This window comes from Euprymna scolopes, chromosome 28, assembly GCF_053919585.1.
Source record: "Euprymna scolopes isolate OS-2025 chromosome 28, ASM5391958v1, whole genome shotgun sequence".
In the NCBI taxonomy this organism is placed as follows: Eukaryota; Metazoa; Mollusca; class Cephalopoda; order Sepiida; family Sepiolidae; genus Euprymna; species Euprymna scolopes.
In genome coordinates, this window is record NC_136509.1 from 16887808 (window position 1) to 16907374 (window position 19567).

Consider the following 19567-nt stretch of genomic DNA (forward strand, 5'->3'; position numbering starts at 1 on the left):
GTATATACGTATCTATTTATATATATGCATATAACTACTTCATTTACTCACATAAGATTAATATATGAAAGTATAAATTTATGCGTAAACTTTAAGTATTTACTTCAAAAGTGCTCAATAAGCCTGACGAATCCTATAAGTGGATGAAATGCGGAATATTCAGTGTAGCTTAATCGCCATATATATTTTATAACTAACTATATATATATATATATATATATATATATATTCTCGTCTCCTTTCACCAACTACGACTATATTTCATTCCTCGCATTGTGATAGCCTTCTAAATCTCTACTAAATATATGTATTTATATATATGTATATAAGAATAGTGCGTGGTCTGATCGTGGCATCACAGACAGGACCGGGATCTGCATTTACAAGACCTGTGTGCTAACCACACTGTTGTATTCATCGGAGACATGGACATTGCATCAAAAGCACATTAAATAGCTTGAACGATTCCACCAAAAATGCAAGCTCAAGTAACCGATACTAAAGTCCTTGTGAGAGCGTGTTGCTCTAGTGTTGAGAACTTTGTAATCAGATCTCACATGCGTTGAGTGAGCCACCTGGTTCGAATGAAAGATTGTAAGCCGCCAAAACAAATGAGGAGCTGAAAAATGGTAAGCGACTTCAACACAAGCCTAGGAAGAGGTTCAGCGACTCCACAAAGAATAATTTGAAAGTCTTACAAATCTACGACACATTGGAAGAACTTACTCTGCAAAGACCGAAGTGGCGAAAGCTTGTATGTGAAAGTTGTGATGCTCCAGAGAAATGAAAGCAGGCCCACAGCAATCTGAAGCGAAAGATTCAGATTGCTGTGGGCCTGTTTTCATTTCATATATATATATATATATATATATATATATATATATATATATATATATATATATATGCATATGTATATACATATACATATATGGGCATATATATGTGTATATACATATAAGTGCACGTGTGTATATGTATATACGTATATGTGCATATGTATATATAAACATATATATGCATAAGTATATATATACATATATATATATAAATATATGTCTGCATGTACATATGTATACATATATACATATGCATATATATATACATATATGCATGCATATGCATATATCAATATACACACACACATATATATACTAATATATATATATATATATATATATATATACATGCACACATATATATTTCTATGGAAATATGATCTTTACAATTATATTTCACTTTTTTATATACTAATCCTCAATTATAGAGCATATAACAAATGAATGACAAAAGTTCAATTCTTATGTTTACCATCTTACAATTTATTTCTTTTGATTACGTTGGCATTACCATTCATGACAGTAACTGTTTCGGAGAACAAAATCATTCATTTAATTATTATATATAAATCAATGAATCTATTTTCCCCTTCACTCCTCAGAAGAAATAGCAACTATTAATTCCCCAAAAGAAAAGAAAATGCATTTGGGCATCAATACAAAATCCGGAAATTTGAAGATAAGTTGCAATTACCTTTTGTTTTATCTTTTATTACGCCATTTTGGATTTTGTCGTTTATATATATATATATATATATATATATATATATATATATATATATATATATATATATATTCCTATAAATTTGTCTTTTTTGTGTACAAGAAGGAATGTGATTTATTAATGTGATCCAAAATGTACCATTTTAGACTAGTTTGGAGATAATTGTTAAATTTAATTGAATTATTTAAAAGTAATAAAATTTAATGTATGATTTTTTAATAATAATTAAATTAATGCTTAATAGTTAAGTAAGAGTCTTTTAGAATAGCAATGGTAATAAAATTAATAAAATATATAAGTCAATAAATGGATATGTGATGGATTTCAATAGCAACAAACCTAAATAATCGTAATATAAAAATATAGCTTGAATGATATGGAATGATATTGAATGATATGGAATGATATTGAATGATATTGAATGGTATTGAATGGTATTGTCTGATATTGAATACTTCGTTATAATATTATATTTTCATGACACAAATTTAAATAAACAAATTATTTTATATAATTGCGTCCGAAATGAATGTTTCTTTTTAGAGCGCAATTGAACCATGATACTTGACTTTTGTACGTTTGACGTTAATTCAAGTGATTATGTAAAAATAATTGCATAAAATTAACAATTGTTTTTTTAATAGGACAGGGGCGCGTTGGAAAGGAATGTTTCTCTTTAGAGGGCAATGGAACCATGATACTTGACTTTTGCATTTTTAACTTTAAATGAAGCTATTATTTACAGATAATTTTCAAAAGTAAGATCTCTACAGTGCAATGTAGACTACAATGTACTGTGGATTAAGTCAATGTGAGGAGGCATGTGAAGCTTCCCTCCAGGACACTGTGCGCGGGGAGGGGGGGGGCTTACTAAGCAGGCGGTCAATCGATTTGTTTAAAAAAAAATGGGCAATTTCACCGATTTCGATACCAATAAAAGTATGGGAAGATGGAACATTTGTTGATTCCTATTTAATCCCGGACCACGTCAGGTTTCCCTGTTAGTATACGAATACATAAATAGTTATAATATAAATTAGGTAAGAATTGGTATGTGAATATAAATAAAGTGTTTTACGTGACTATGCACTAATATTGATGTAGTTATTGGTGGGGTTGAATGTGTAGTTCCTTATACATTATTATCAGGTTGACAAGAAACTTCCTGTTGATGTTAACTTTACAATTCTAATAAACATTTTTCAGCTCAAACAAAAAGTTTATTAGTCGAAATCAATACCATCAGAATCAACGCAAAGTAAGTGTATTTATGACAGTAGCGTAAATAGTGGGTCAGATTGCTGAAACAATATTTCACTTGGTGATACAAGCACCAAAATTGAAATTTGTCCGATTTGCTTCAGCACCATCTTGAAAACTGGCAGCCATCTTGAATTTTCTGATGGCTCACATACTTTTCTTAAAATATATGTTCTGAACGTCATGTGTGCACATTTTGGTGCTTGTATCACCAAGTGAAAGATTCTTATGAAATATTGAGATAACCTGCCCCACTAAAAAACTTGCGTTTTGGTGGCGATGAAGTCGTTGAAGACATTTCTGATATCGTTTAGGTTTTTTGAAGCATTTCTCACGCAGAGAATTATTCCTCTGGCCTTCGTCAGGTGGCAACTGCGACGGGATAAGAACTCCGAATCTCCTATAAGACCAAAAAATCCAACCTTAATCACCCTTCGGGCCCCATGGCGCAGTTGATACAGATGCTTAGTGGGCCCAAAACGTGGTGAGACGACAACAATTATGGAAGGCAGTAATTGCTGAGAATGCAGTTAGGAATAGTTGCCCGAAACGTCGTGAAACAACAAAACAAGATTAGGATAATAGTCCGCAATAAATAAATGAATAAATATTTTTTCAGATTTAAATGCTTTACAGGATAGAACAATGAATTTGTCGCCTAAAAAAAAATAATACTGCAGCCTTATGTTTAAACGTTTATTGAAAAAAATAAATTAAGGTAACTTGATTATATAGTTTTATTTTATTCTATATATATATATATATATATATATATATATATATATATATATATATATGTATATATAAACTTTTATACATATGTATTCTATATTATATATATACATATATATAAATATATATACATATGTATTCCTAACTTTTATGAATCAGAAATGTATATATATATATATATATATATATATATATATATATATATATATAAGAGCAAATAGTTAATAAAACATGTTAAAAACACTTTGAAAAAGAGTTAAAAACATATTTAATTTGAAAAGGAAACACTAAATAAGTGTGAAGTGAATAGTATCAGTAAGTAAAGAATTGCCTTTTAGAAAGGTTTTATTAACTGTAAAATACACGTACGCTCTTGAAAGGATCGAGCGGGAAAATGAAACAGAGGGCGCTTTTATTATGAATGTCAATCCCAAGGGGGATAACTCTTAACAACAAATTAAATCATAACATTTTCCCCGTCCTAAAGTATTCAAGTAAGGGGTAATTAATTATAGACAAATTTTTTTTTTTTTTTTTTTTTTTTTTTTTACAATCACATAAGAATCATTTTATTTACAAATAACATATGAACCCAAACTGCAGTTTTTTCAGTATTTAGTCACAAAATCCTTATATTTACTAGGGAATTGTCGAACTCGGGACGACCTCCGCACAGATTGGCAGGAATGCTGATTTTCAGTATTATTTTTTAGTGAAATCTGATTTTCTTCAAGATCAGACGATTGATTTTTGTCTTCCTCATGACCAATGTTTTCATTAGTAGAAGGTTCAAATAAAGTCTCTGAAGTAGTAGGATTATTATTAGAGTTTTCTTCATTTGATGAGTTTGGAGCTAAGTCTCGAACGTTGACAGTGGTTTCAGTACCAGAAGGTAGTTGAACATAAGCGTAGTGGGGGTTGACATCTATTAGGGTGGCAGGCGTTACAGGAGGGTCATGTTTACTTGTTTTAGTGTGGTTTCTAATATATATTGGGCCTGGTTTAACCCAAGAAGGAATTGAAATTCCGGAAGCAGATTTACGACTATATTTAAATAGTCTATCATGGGGAGTCATATTAGTGGCAGTACAAAGTAATGATCTAATTGAATGAAGTGCGTCCGGTAGTATGTCTTCCCAATAAGGTAGTTTCATTTGATTAGAATGTAATGTTGTTTGAATGGCCTTCCATAAGGTACCGTTGAGTTTTTCAATCTGTCCATTACCTTCAGGATGATATCTACTTGTTTTAGAAGTAGCAATTCCTTTTTTGTGTAAACAATCCTTTATTTCTCTTGCTAAGAAATCAGAAGCACGGTCAGTATGTATCATGTCAGGCAAACCAAAAATTGAAAAGAGTTTGTTTAGACAGTGGATAATGGTTTTGCTTGTCATATCTCTGCAAGGAAAAGCGAAAGGAAAACGGGAATACTCATCAATTAGAGTAAGTAGATATTTGTTGCCATGTATAGAAGTAGGTAGAGGGCCTTTAAAATCAAGATTTAATCGTTGAAAAGGTTATATGGCTGTAATGAGAGTCCCTCCATTGGTATTGGCGAATTTGGGTTTCAGTAATTGACAGGATGAGCAAGAGTCAGTAATATTCTTAATTTGATCCAAAGTAAAAGGGAGGTTCCTCGTTCTTATAAAATGGCTTAGTCTTGAAACACCAGGAAGACATAATTGTTTATGTAAATCACGAAGATCTTGTAGATTGTAAGTAAGAGCAGAGATGCGAGAGAATGTGTCAGCAGCAATATTTTCAGGTCCAGGTCGATAAACTATAGTGAAACTGTATTGGGATAATTCTATACGCCAACGACATATTTTGTCATTCTTAATTTTTGATTTTCTTTTATTGTCGAATATGAAGCTGATGCTCTTCTGATCTGTGATGACTTTAAAGTGCCTGCCGAGTAGAAAATGTCGCCACTTACGGAGAGCTTCTACAATAGCGGCTGCCTCTTTTTCTACTGCATGGTGCTTAATTTCGTTAGTATTGAGAGTTCTTGAAAAAAATGCAATAGGACGACCTTCTTGATTTAGTGTTGCAGCAATGCAATAGTTACTAGCGTCCGTTTCTACTTCAAATTCTTTATTTGGATCTACCGTTATTAAAGTGGCGTCTTTTAGATCATTTTTCAATGTTTGAAAAGATTTTAATACAGATGGAGGTAGTGGAAATTCTTTGTTTTGATTTAGTAATAAAATTTTATCAGAAAATTTTTTAATGAATTTGCAGTAATAGGAAAACATTCCAACTATTCTTTTTTGAGATTTAAGATTCAGCGGAGGTGGCATTTCGAGTAATGGTTTTAGTCTTTGATAATCGGGAGCTATTTGATTATTTTCTATGGTGTAGCCGAGTAGAGTAATAGAACTAGAATAAATTATGCTTTTATTTTCATTTAAAGTGATGTTATATTGTTTAGCAATTTTGTAGAATTTTTGAAGATTGTAATCGTGTTCTTCTTGATTTTTTCCACATATAGTTACGTTATCAACATACACAAAGGTATCGGTTAGATTTTCTTTTTCTATAATATAGTCTATGCTCCTCTGGAAAGCACTTACTCCATTGGTGACGCCAAAAGGAAGACGAGTAAATTGAAAAAGTTTGCCACTTACTTCAAACTAGGCACCGCCAAAAATGGCCGCAAAATGAAGTTGTTGTTGTTTTTTAAAACTAAATTACATTTATTAAAATCCATTATTTCTGAGTAACTTTTTTTTTCCAGAAAGATAAAACCTTGAATTTTATCATATAGAAAACAGAATAATGTAAAACTTTTTCTACTATTTTTAATTAAATTTTAAATGTTAAATTTTCCCCAAAAGTTAACAATTGACATTTTTTGTCTTGCACAAAAAACGTACTTAAATATTTAAAAAAAAAGGTTTTTGAAATAATTAATTTATTTATTTATTGTCTAACTAAGATTTAGGATGATTTTCTAAGAGAATATGCAAAAATATTATAATATAAGTACCTGAATTTCAAATAATTCCACTTATTCATATAGGCAACCAGATATTTCGCGTTCATGTAGAGTCGAGATCGACTCTGTTTACGTTTGCGGATTATAAGAAGAAAACTGTGGAAGACCAAACAGGCCAAAAAAACTTATTTTTCAGTGACGAAAATTTCAATGTATTATAAAGCTGAGGCTGGCCAGTACCAGATGGGTGACCATTTGTATGAGTTTGGTTTTTAATGTATATGTGTGTGGGGGCCAGACTCCCCAAAATGGGGGGGAGGGCAATTTAAAGCAGAATAAAAAAAAATTATTTCAGCGCGTTTGGTCCACCGTAGTCGAAAGGCGGCAAACGTTTTCAAACGGGATCGAAAAAAATGATGCTATTTTTAACACAAAGGGCACAACATTTATCGAATTTTTTTTTTTATATCAATTATTCAAAGCATGCCCTGTTTAATAATGGTCATGCATTATTCGGCTCGCTAAAAAAAAAAATTGTTAATTTATTTATCAAAAATTTTAAAATGGCTTTTTTCGTATAAATATTAAAAAAATTTTTTTTTTGTTTTGCTTAACTTAAATTAATTATTTTACTTAACATATTCACCGAATTTCACACTTCAAAACTCAAAAGCGGGATAATTAAACACAATCGAAGTTCTGATATTCAGACGTCAAAATAAGGTATGCAAACAATTTTTTTTTTTATCTATAATTCTGTCCCTTACAACAACACAATATGTTTTGTTCAGTTTCAGATGATTATTTTAAGCATATTTGTTCCCACTTCAAAACAAGGGGGGGTTTTGTAAGCAAAAAAAAATATATATATAAATATCGTTTATGAAAAATAAGTACACTGTTATAAAGTTCATTCTTCTCCTAATAATCGCTGAAAATTTCGTATTGATCGGATAATTACCTGATTTTTGGTAGATTTTTAAAAAGACGGTCCGTCAAAAAGTACTGACCTGCCCCCCCCAATTTTGGCGGTGCCTACTTCAAACGCAGTGAATTTACGATCAGCATGATTTATAGGTATTTGGTGATAAGCAGATTTTAGGTCGAGAGTAGAGAAGATGTTATATTGAGCGATGTCGTCTACCATCTTATTGATATTAGGCATTGGGTAAGCGTCTAGTTCCGTGAATCTATTAATGGTATCGCTGTAGTCGACTACCATTCTTTTCTTATGATTCTCATTCGAAGTTACAAGAACTTGCGCTCGCCACGGAGATATCGAAGGTTCAATTATGCCTTCTTTCAACATTCTAGCAGTCTCTTCTTTTATGAATTTGTTGGCGGCAAAGGTGTAACGTCGGGATTTTGTCGCAATAGGAGTAGTATGAGGAGAAAGATTAGAAAAGAGAGGAGGGGGTGGAACGTTTATGGTAGGAAAAAAATTATTCGTGTTTATAGCTCCAATTATAAGTTTGTCTCTAGGACCGTCGAATTTAAGTGTTACTTTTTTATATTTTTTTAAAATATCTTTTCCGATTATTAAATCAATGAAAAGGTTTTCAATGATTTCAATTGTTATTCCAGAATGGGTTTTATCTTTCAGTATTAAATCCACGACAGCTTCGCCAGTTATTTTAGCATGTTGATCGGAAGCAGCCAGAGCTATAGTTTTGTTTTTAGGTATTGTGAAGAGTTTAAGTTTTTTAGCAGTATTTTCATTAATGAATGTTTTTACACTGCCGGAGTCCACCATAGCGTTCACGAAGTGCCCGTTAATTTGGCATTGAGTGCATGTGACATCTTTGGAGTTAGTTCCTAGTCAGGATAGAGAAGGTGAGGGGTAGTCAGAGTCGTCATAAAGAACAGCAGTATGAGTGTTAGAAATAGAAGATTTACACACTTTAGCCCAATGACCATTTTTTTTGCATTTTTTACATTCGGCGTTTCGTGCAGGACATAAATATCGAGGATGACGTGATTTTCCACAGAAAAAACAAACCCCTTTTGGATGCATATTTTCTTTAGTCACAGCTATACGATTGTAGCCCGAAGGATTATTTGTAGCTGCTACAGTAAAGTTATTTGCGTAGCTTATCGAATGCTTTTCTGCTTGTTCAAGAGATCTGGCCGTGGCATATGTGTCTTGTAAAGTCAGGATGGGTTTTTCTAACAGTCGTTGTCGGATGGACGAAGAAGAAATTCCGCCGATGAAAGCTTCCCGAATGTATTGATTTTTGTTTTCTTCAGCAGAAACCGCTTCGAAGTTACATGTTTTGGCAAGCATTTCCAATTGTAGTATGAAGGCATCTATATTTTGTGTTGTTTGTTGCTTCGTCGTCATCAATCGATATCTATTATAAACAATATTTTCAGGTTTTAAATAAGCGGCGTCCAATGTTCTTAATGCACTATCGTAGTCGGTTTTATCGCTTATTAAATCGAAAACAGAGGCTGAAATACAATTGATCAAGGCAAAGAAATTATCTGAAGTGTTTTCGATTAATCCGTTATTATGTGAGCGGATATAATTCTGGAGGGTTAATTTCCAATGCCTATAGGATTTTTCGGAATTAGGGCATGTAGGTTCCACCTCGAATCTGTCGGGACGTAAGATTCGATCCATTATTTTTTTTTCTTTTGTTTTTACAGTTAATAAAATTGAAGTGAATAGTATCAGTAAGTAAAGAATTGCCTTTTAGAAAGGTTTTATTAACTGTAAAATACACGTACGCTCTTGAAAGGATCGAGCGGGAAAATGAAACAGAGGGCGCTTTTATTATGAATGTCAATCCCAAGGGGGATAACTCTTAACAACAAATTAAATCATAACAAAGTGGATAGTCGTTAATCCGCGGAGTTTCGAAGAAAGACTTTCCTTCTCATCAGAGGGTAGGATTTAGCAAAATGCGGGATCGAATTTTGCTTGCAAAAGTATTTGATGAAACTGCAAGTAAGTCAACCTGATAACAAATAGTGAAGCAGAGAGAATAGGGTGAAGGAAAAGGTGATTTAACGTGAATGGATAATCTGGTAAAAGGTAAAGTATCCAATGACGGTAAAATCCAAAAATGCAAATCCAAGAAAGTTAGTTAAATTTCCATTCGCACATGTAAAATTCAAGAGAATTGCGTAATTGGAAGATGATCTAAAATAATCCAAAAGGCCGAAATCCGTGGAATAATTCACGAATAGGTACAAGGAAAAGGGGAAAGAATTCCAATAGTATTATTAAAAGACAAAAAAGACATGCGTTATACTCGGCTGCCGAGACAAGGGGTAATTAAGAAAAATGAGTGAAGAAGAAGAAAAGAGGAAAAAATGAGTAAAGAAGAAGGGGGTAAAAAGAATGAATAGTGATAGAATTAAATAGAAAATAGGAAAGCAAATGTCAAAACGACCCAGACAAGATGACGAGGCGCCAACAATATAGGGTAAAAAGAGGTCAACTAAAATGTACAAGATATTACTTAAGAAAATATCAGCAGAGATTATTAAAAGACACACACACACATACACACACACACACAAACTAATTTAAGGGGAAAGGAAGGCCGGTATCTGCAAATTCCGGAGAAAGCAAGTAAGTATGTAAGTAAATGCATATAGTAAAATATAAGTAAATATACATACAGGATATGAATGTGTAAGTAGATTGATATATTTGATAGATTGGAATATTTAAACATTAATATGGAAATTGCAGATAATATATATATATATATATATATATATATATATATATATATATATATATATATATATATGCAGTAACCCGCAAAAGTATTAGATACATTATATTTTTCTTCATAACTCTAATTAGGGTTCAAGATTTTACCTAAATTTTGGTCAGCATATTCCTACTATTATTCTAACTTATATTTGGAGAGTAATTACAAAATCAAAGTTTAGAAAGTTTATATGTAAGGACAAATATAAATTAACAAACGCAAAAGTATTGGATACATTCATTTAATATTTGGTTGCATAGCATTTGTTGAGTTCAACAGCTTTCAGTCGGTTTCTGTAGTTGTACACATGTAACCAATACTTTTGTGTGGCAACAATTGCAGGTTTTGTAAGACTTTAGCATTCTTAAGCATTTTTAAATATCCAAAATTTATATTAAATATTTTTAAATATCAAAAATTAATATTTAAAATATTAAAATATGACAAAAGTCTTAAAAACCTACAATTGTTGCTGGCTACATTCTTTTAAATATACATGTTTCTCTCGTTGGAATCACATAACAATCACTTTAAATATATATATATATATATATATATATATAAAACGAATAAAGAAAAGTTATAAGCTTTTATACTTTTCGCATTCTTTTTTATTCATATATATATATATACATACATATATATATATATATATATATTGCCTTTATATTACAAAATATATTTATTAAGTATATATCCGTTATAATATTGTTCAATATCTTTTCAAATAACAAGCTCAATGAAGTTATGTTTTCGGCTTCAGAGCATATATATACTGCTTGGTTGCACCCCAATGATCAAAGAAAAGAATCAGTTTCTTTATTTTTAAATATTCTTCTTCTTGTCTTACACACGTTTTGCAACCTGTAACTAAGAACATATATTTGGTTTTATAGGTTGCTCTTTCAGGGATGGTCATTTTATTTATACTAAAACAGGCGCACTATTTCAAAACAATTTGCATTTGTTAAGGTTTGTTTGAGGCATTAATTTATGAACTTTTAGTTTTAATGTTAAGCCATTGTATTGGAAGCCCTGGATAAAGTTGATGCCAATACAACTCAACATTGGTGAATTGGTATTTAGAATAAAGTTAAATAAAAAAAGAAATAGAATGGTGCTTTAATGAGTGTCAGTCGATTTTAAAAAATTTATTTGAATTTTATTTAATTTTTATATATTTTTTGTCAACTTTTCTGTAGAGACTGGCCTCAGCAGTGACGCTGTTCTTTCCTGCGGAACCCCCACCGTTAAATGTAGGCAAGACTAAATGAAGCGTGTGCCCGCTGTTGGATATATTATGGCGATACATAAAAATCTAATGAAAGTAAAGTAGACGAATGTGCCACACGGTTTTATGGTGATGAAAAGAATCAGACGACAAAGAAGGAAGAGTGTTGAAGAGCACTTATTATGGCAGACATGTTTTTATGGTGATGTACAGACATTTTCTTCTTCGGCAAAACTTTCTTCTTAATGCATTGTCAAGATTCAAAATATATATAAAAAAAATACAGAAAAGCAACACACGTGGGATATCTGTACTCGGATGAATCCAAAGTATTTTCTTATTTTATCCAAGTTAGTGAGTCGACCAGAAAGTATTTTCTTTTTTTTTTCCTTTTTACTAAACCGGTAACCGCTTAAGGTCCAGAGACCACTCGAGGATGAGAGTTAAGTTTTTTGTTGTTTTAATTTTTACATGAGATTCTAGCTTATCAAAACCCGAAGACCCCTCGAGCATAAGGGTTAATGAGTGTATTTCCGACACCAGGATAACAGCATATTAATATAGAGGTGGAAATGGCGTAGAAATGGATTTTTCGTGGGAGGGGCTCAATAAAACTTGTTTACATTGGACTTGAAGACGCTGTTGTCTTAGTAACTACCATACATTCATTAACCATTTGCATCAGCCCCCAAAATCAACAGAGATTAGACCATTCCTGTAGTGGTCTGGTCTCTGTTGATTTCGCGGTGGGAATAAAATTCTGTGCAGTTTTAGGAAGTCCACCATCCCAGGACTTGCCTTCTCTCTTTGAGAAGGGGTTAGTTTATTGCTAATCACCTGAGGCGCCATCACCGAGGAATGTCGACAGGGTTACCCAGGCACTTTTTTGGAGGTCAGAATTCCCCTTCTCTGGAGTGCTGACTTCTCAGTCCCTCTTTCCGACCCTGATGTCTAAGTTTTTGTATCAAGCAATCTTTGAGCCTTGATGAATGGTGACTCTTTTATAAAAAAGAAAGATGGACGATTATACGAAAGAAAATTTACTCATGGAGTTTTCGTTTAGTTTTAGCCACAGATAGAGGGTAAGAAATGTTTTCGACATTTGATGTAGGTAGATGAGCATTTGTTATTTCTGATATTGAGATTTAGATTAATTGGATTTTTCAATTTTCATGTTTTGGAATTTTGCAAATGAAGATTCGTATTATTCATATTATTCGTATTATTTGGATTATTTGAACTATTGTTTTCATCTTGAGCGTTATTCTCGAAATGTTGTGACCGATGTAACCTATGATCTTCTTCCGGAGAAAGAGTTTATTTTTCAACTGACGTAGACCAAAACGTATGCAAAAAGCGTACTGCATTTGCAAGTGAATAAGTATAAAAAATATTGTATATTTCAGTGCAAATGTCTAAACTGTATATGAAGTCTTACACTTATCAAACAATTGAAATAAAATCACGTATATTCTAAATTAATATCCTTATAACATTTTGCTTATTTCTGCCTTAATTCGTATGTGATGCTTTAAAAAACACATTTTTTAACGCAAAACCGCTTCTGAAAAGCTAATTTCGTGCAATTAGGCTTTAAAAATCCAATATGGCAGCTCTGGACAAGAATATGAGGGTTACCTCCCTTTGATGTAGCATCGTTTTCGAATATCTATGTACTATTTTGCTTGTTCCTTACTTAGTCCGCACGTTACATTTTGATAAATGGCCAAATACAATATTTAAAGGCTATACCACTTAAAAATGGCTAAATTTGTAAACTTTGCCTTAAAAAAATCCAATCTCGCAACATGTGAGAGTGATCTCCCTTTAATGTAGACACTTTTTGAAAATCATTCGATGTGATCATTGTTGTGATAGTGTGAGAAAGAGACTTGTTGTAAGTTCAATGCGCAACATTTCTTAACTTAAAAAAGACGCCAGTGAAATGTTATGTAAAGGGAAATATAAGAAACAGGGCAAAAAGAAAAGAACATTGCCTGTCAAAAAATGCTGGACTTCAAAAGTGCTCAATAAGCCTGAATAATCCTAGAGTGGATATATATATATATATATATATATATATATATATATATATATATATATATATATATATATATATAAGAGCAAATAGTTAATAAAACATGTTAAAAAACACTTTGAAAAAGAGTTAAAACATATTTAATTTGAAAAGGAAACACTAAATAAGTGGATAGTCCTTAATCCGCCGAGTTTCGAAGAAAGACTTTCCTTCTCTTCAGAGGGTAGGATTTAGCAAAATGCGGGACCGAATTTTGCATGCAGAAGTATTTGATGAAACTGCAAGTAAGTCAACCTGATAACAAATAGTGAAGCAGAGGGAATAGGGTGAAGGAAAAGGTGATTTCACGTAAATGGATAATCTGGTGAAAGGTAAAGTATCCAATGACGGTAAAATCCAAAAATGCAAATCCAAGAAAGTTAGTTAAATTTCCATTCGCACATGTAAAATCCAAGAGAATTGCGTAATTGGAAGATGGTCCAAAATAATCCAAAAGGCTGAAATCCGTGGAATAATTCACAAATAGTTACAAGGAAAAGGAGAAAGACCATTAGTTATTATCGATTTATCTGTCTATCTATCTATTTGTCTATCTATTCAATGATATTCTTAAAATAGTTTATATTGGGAGTTATTGTTTATAGAATAAAGTGTAGCAGTGGGTTCAACATGAAGATGTTTATATAAATTAGCTAGGTTAAATATAAACAAAATCACAGGCAGACGTGGTATTAAGAACGAAGGAACACAGGATTTTTAGGAAACGAACATGTATTCACAGATATTACAGGCAAAGCGCGTTGAGCAATACCATTCCTCACAATGTGTGCACCCGACTTCCTTGGCCGCGTGCCAATATCAGACTTCGGGCACCGGTCTCCTTACCGGAAATGACGTCACCAGAGGAAGTGACCTCATGAGATAGTCCATTAATCCCATGGAGGGGCGTCTCCAACAGATAATTAACATTGTTAAAAGTTAATTAGTTATTATCGATCTATCTGTCTATCTATCTACTTATCTATCTATTCAATGATATTCTTTAAATAGTTTATATTGGGAGTTATTTATTGTTTATAGAATAAAGTGTAGCAATGGGTTTTAGCTGAAGATGTTTACATAAATTAGCTAAGTTAAATCTAAACAAAATAACCTTGGGCAGACAGACGTGGAAAGGCTAAACGTAAGGGATACGTGTGTTTTTTGAATGATGACATAACAGAACTAAGACGAAGAGGTCGGTAGTTTTAGTCAGTCGGGAAGAGTTGGAATTTGATCACGAGAGTGAATAGACGGGAGAGTGGAGTTTAGTCAGGAGAGTGAATAGACGTACTTGAAGCCAGGATGCGAGGCTGGGAAGAATAAACGTAGACAAGAAATGTAGACTCTTGTGAAAACCATTTGAGATAACTGAAATAAATTTATATTATAAAAATATAAAGTGTTGTTCTGTGGTTTCAGAAAAGAAGGAAGAACAGATGTCTCGGTTGGTTATGATGTTGGTCATCTTATGTTTTATCACGGAGCTCAGTAAATGAAGATAGAAGAGCTTTTAAAGAAAGAAATGTATGAAGCATATATTATTCTTCTTATAAAAAATGATACCTTATGTAATATGAACTGTAATATATACCGTGTGATAATCCTCTGATACAGCATGACTCAGTTTATACGTCGATATCATATCCCCTGGCTAAAAAACAATACATACAATTTATACGTTTATTATCTGATCCCGCTATAAGAACAATATCTTTCATTCACTATATATAACATATGACACATTTTATCCCTGCTTATACAATATTAGTACTTACTAGCAATTTTTCTTACTTGGAATTGTTCTATATTTAAAATGCAATTAGAAATGTAATAAACTCATATTTACCGTGTGTTAGTATTAATAATAATTATTATTATTTTTTTACAAGATGGTCACCACTTATAAAGGCCCGGAAGCCACTCAGGAATAAGGGTTATTGTAAGTACAGTACGTTAGTGTGGAGACTTAATAAAGTGTCTACTTAAGGGGGCGGTTCATCAGGGATTTGTTTACGTTGGGCTTGAAGACATCCAGGTTGTAGTTAGGTGGGAAGCAGGCAGACGGAACAGAGTTCCACAGGCGTGCAGTTCTAAGAAAGAAGCTTTGTTCATGGAATCTACGTTTTGATTTAAGCATTTAAGTTTTTGACATTGAATTAGAATTAAAGTTAGTAATTGTATCGGAATCGTGAATTGGGAACAAAATCAGTTATTATATCAGCATTAGGAATTTAGAACAGAATCGATAATTGTACCAGAATTTAGAACAGAATCGATAATTGTATCAGAATTTAGAACAGAATTGTTAACTATATTTGCATCGGGTGTGTTAAACAGAAATTAGTAATAGTGTTTGAAGTGGGAATTTAGAACAGAATCGATAATTGTATCAGAATTTAGAACAGAACTAGTAACTAAACTGGAATTGGCTATTTCAAACAGAATTGTGTTGGCATCAGGAATTTAGAACAGAACTGTTAATTGTGTTGAACTCGGAAATTTATTTTATATTATCAGTATCATAAAAGTCACCAAAACGGTGTATGTTGTATAATCGTCTAAATGTTGATGTGCGTACTTGAAACGAAGGGTCCATCCTAATGTGTATATTCATGTCACTAACTGTCTATTGTTGCTTCTTCACTATATTAAACCTAGAATTATGTTGTAGTTGTTGTCTATTTATGATATATTCATATTTAATTGTTCAGATGCGCGCGCGCGCGTGTGTGTGTGTGATACATGTATTTTGGACATACCTTAACTTCATACGTCGTTGATCTTATCCACCTGAAATTCATCTTCTTCTTGTAGGGAAGGCTGCAACCTGTTTGGACGAATATTCAATCACTTCCAAGAACGCTGGTTGGTTTTATATATAGTTTTATTCACTTTCCACGTGTCAATCGCAGAAGAATGGAAAGTGAATATCTTTGCTTGCGTGGTTAATTCTAGGTCTCTATTTTCACACACGTCAGCTCCCACCTCCGTGAAGGGGGGGGACAACCTGTTAAACCATCAGCTCTTCTTTACATCTAAATTCCAACTCCCTGATCTCCAGCTAACCTGAACACGTAACTCACACGCAGATCCGATCAGCTGACCCGCACTTCCGGTAAATTTGTCTGCAATATGATTTACCATATTTTGACAGTTCTTGTAAATATTCTTCATATTCATCTCACGTACATCTCTCCAGTTAGATAGATAGACCGAGATGGATGGGTACAGAAATAGATAACTAAATAGATACTTTCTTGTGTTCGACCTATTGCATAACAATTACAGAATTAGTAATTTTATCAGAATCAGGGAAAATATTGGAATCGTCCTATGACACTGACCAAAATTGAGGAAATAGATGTTTCACCCGCACTCGGCCAAATGAAAGAAACAAGGTAAAAGCAATACTCTTTGAAAATGAATCCTCGTTACGGATATAGTCAAATATATAAAAGGTGTTCCTTTGAAAATAAGGAATAATTGTGACATTAATCCTTCATGACGTAAATTATGATATAGATGATGAAAAAATATTTATTGTTAACTTTAGTTACTTTAAACGGTAATGATGCTATGATTGTCTTCAAACTGGAAAAATTATGAAGTTCAATAGTCAAACTACCACTGAGAATTTTTGCATTTCATAAACTTATCTTGATTATTATCCATAGTGTTTGAGAAAAGTGCGTTTATGACAACAAACGAAACCCTCGACTCTCTGAGACAAATGGCAGCATACCGAATGTAAGCAATAGACAGGTATCTGGTATCTACCCAGATACTTAACTAATACGTACAAGGCGTGTTTGAATCAATTGCCACTTTATTTATACGTTTATATATGACTTTATTTATTCATTTATTTATGACTGAACGAATTAGTTCAACCAAGTCATAAAGGGATAGAGGATACTTTTTCTTATATATTAATCCTATATGGATTCTGCAAAAAATAATTTTTTTCTTCACTTAGAATGATCGATGGAAGTCCAGTTTTGCAGAGATCTTCATGTAAAGTGTCTGCCCATCTCATCATCGGTCTTCCTTTTAGCCACTTATCTGCGACTTCTAATGTAAAACCAAATTTCGCAATGGTGTGCTCATCTACCCTCGGCACATATCCAAACCATCTGAGCTGCTGTTAACTCATCTTACTCGTAATTAATGAAATATCATAGTGCCTTTGAATCTCATAATTGCAGGTATGGTCGCGCAGTGTATTTTTTTTTTTTTTACACAGTGATCACCACTTATCAAGGCCCGGAAGCCACTCAGGGATAAGGGTTATTGCAAGTACATTACGTTAGTGTGGAGATTTGATGGAGTGTTTACTTAAGGGGGCGGTTCATTAGGAATTTGTTAACATTAGACTTGAAGACATCCAATTTGTAGTCCGGAGGGAAGCAGTCAGACGGAACAGAGTTCCACAGGCGTACAGTTCTAAGAAAGAAGCTTTGTTCATGGAATCCGCGTTTTGATTTAGGCACAGATATAGAGTGGGGGAAATTTTTCACAGTGGATTCAGCTAGACGGGTGTTTTTCGTGAAAGATTGGCGAGGGGGGACCAGGGATTGGAGTTCAGACGAGCACCTGCCATGAAAATAACGATAAAACAAGGATAGGCTCGCAACGTCTCTTCTGTGGGAGAGGGGTTGCAGGGTAGAGAAAAGGGCATCCCCCACTAAGCCACGAAGTCTATTTTGTACTCTGTCAAGGCATGATAGGCTGTTTTTGGCAGTTCCTGCCCAGATATGGCAAGAGTATTCCATCCTTGGACGTACTTGGCTTTTATATAGATAGAGAATTGCATCAGTAGTGAGATATCTTCTGGAGCGGTAGAAGGATCCCACCATCTTTCCAGCGACCTTGGCAACAGACTTGATGTACGTGTTCCATTTCAGATCAGGAGTAAAGGACAAACCCAGAAGCTTGTCAAAACACGGGGCCTCTCCCAGACGAGAGCCATCCATCACAATTGATGCCAGCTGGGGATCAGAGTGTTGATGATGTAAGGATAGGAGTTTGGTTTTGGATGCATTAAAGGTAACTAGCCACATCTTCCCCCACTGAACCACGCGCTCGAGATCAGAGGAGAGAGAATCAGAGAGAACTTTGTCATTTACAGCCTTTGATGTGTTGCCGTAGATGGTCGTGTCATCAGCATAGATGTCAACGAATGATTTAAGTATGTGTTTAGGGAGGTCATTGATGTAGATCAGGAAGAGAGTTGGGCCCAGGATTGACCCCTGAGGGACCCCAGCATTTATATTGCAGGCCTCCGATTTTTGTCCATCAACCACTACTCTTATGAGCCTATCGGAGAGAAATGATTTAATGATTGAGAAAACATTTCCAGTTATACCGTAGCTGGAAATCTTGTGAAGTAGACCCTTATGCCATACCTTATCGAAGGCCTTTGATATGTCAAGAGCAATTGCCCTAGAAAGGAAGCCTTTGTCAAGAGATTCACTAATCCTGTGGGATATAACCGTCAGCACATCTGCGGTAGATCTTGCAGAGCGGAAACCATATTGTGTGTCACTAAGAAGGTTATTCCTGCTGAGGTGATTGACTATTTCTCTATTTAATATTGATTCCAGCAACTTACTCATAACACAGAGGAGACTTATTGGTCTGTAGTGAGAGGGAGATGACTTATCACCTGAATTCTTAAATACAGGGCAAACTGATGAGGTCTTCCAGGGGGTCGGAAAGCACTTCTCCTTAAGGCAGCGCTTAAATAGTTTCGTAAGTATGGGAGCAAGTTCTGGTTGAAGCTTTTTTAACACTATAATTGGGATGCCATCAGGGCCAGTTGCTTTACTGGAATCTAGGTTTTTTATTAGCTTGGCGACCTCATGCACGGATATTTGTATGTTACCTAGCGTGTTCTGTGTTATAGGAGGAAATATGGGGAGTTGATGGCCTTCGTCGCATAGGGTAGAATTAGCTGCAAAGTTCTTGACAAATAGTTTGGCCTTGTCTGACGCTGACGAGATGACCTCTGGTCCATTGATGATAGTTGGGATAGAACG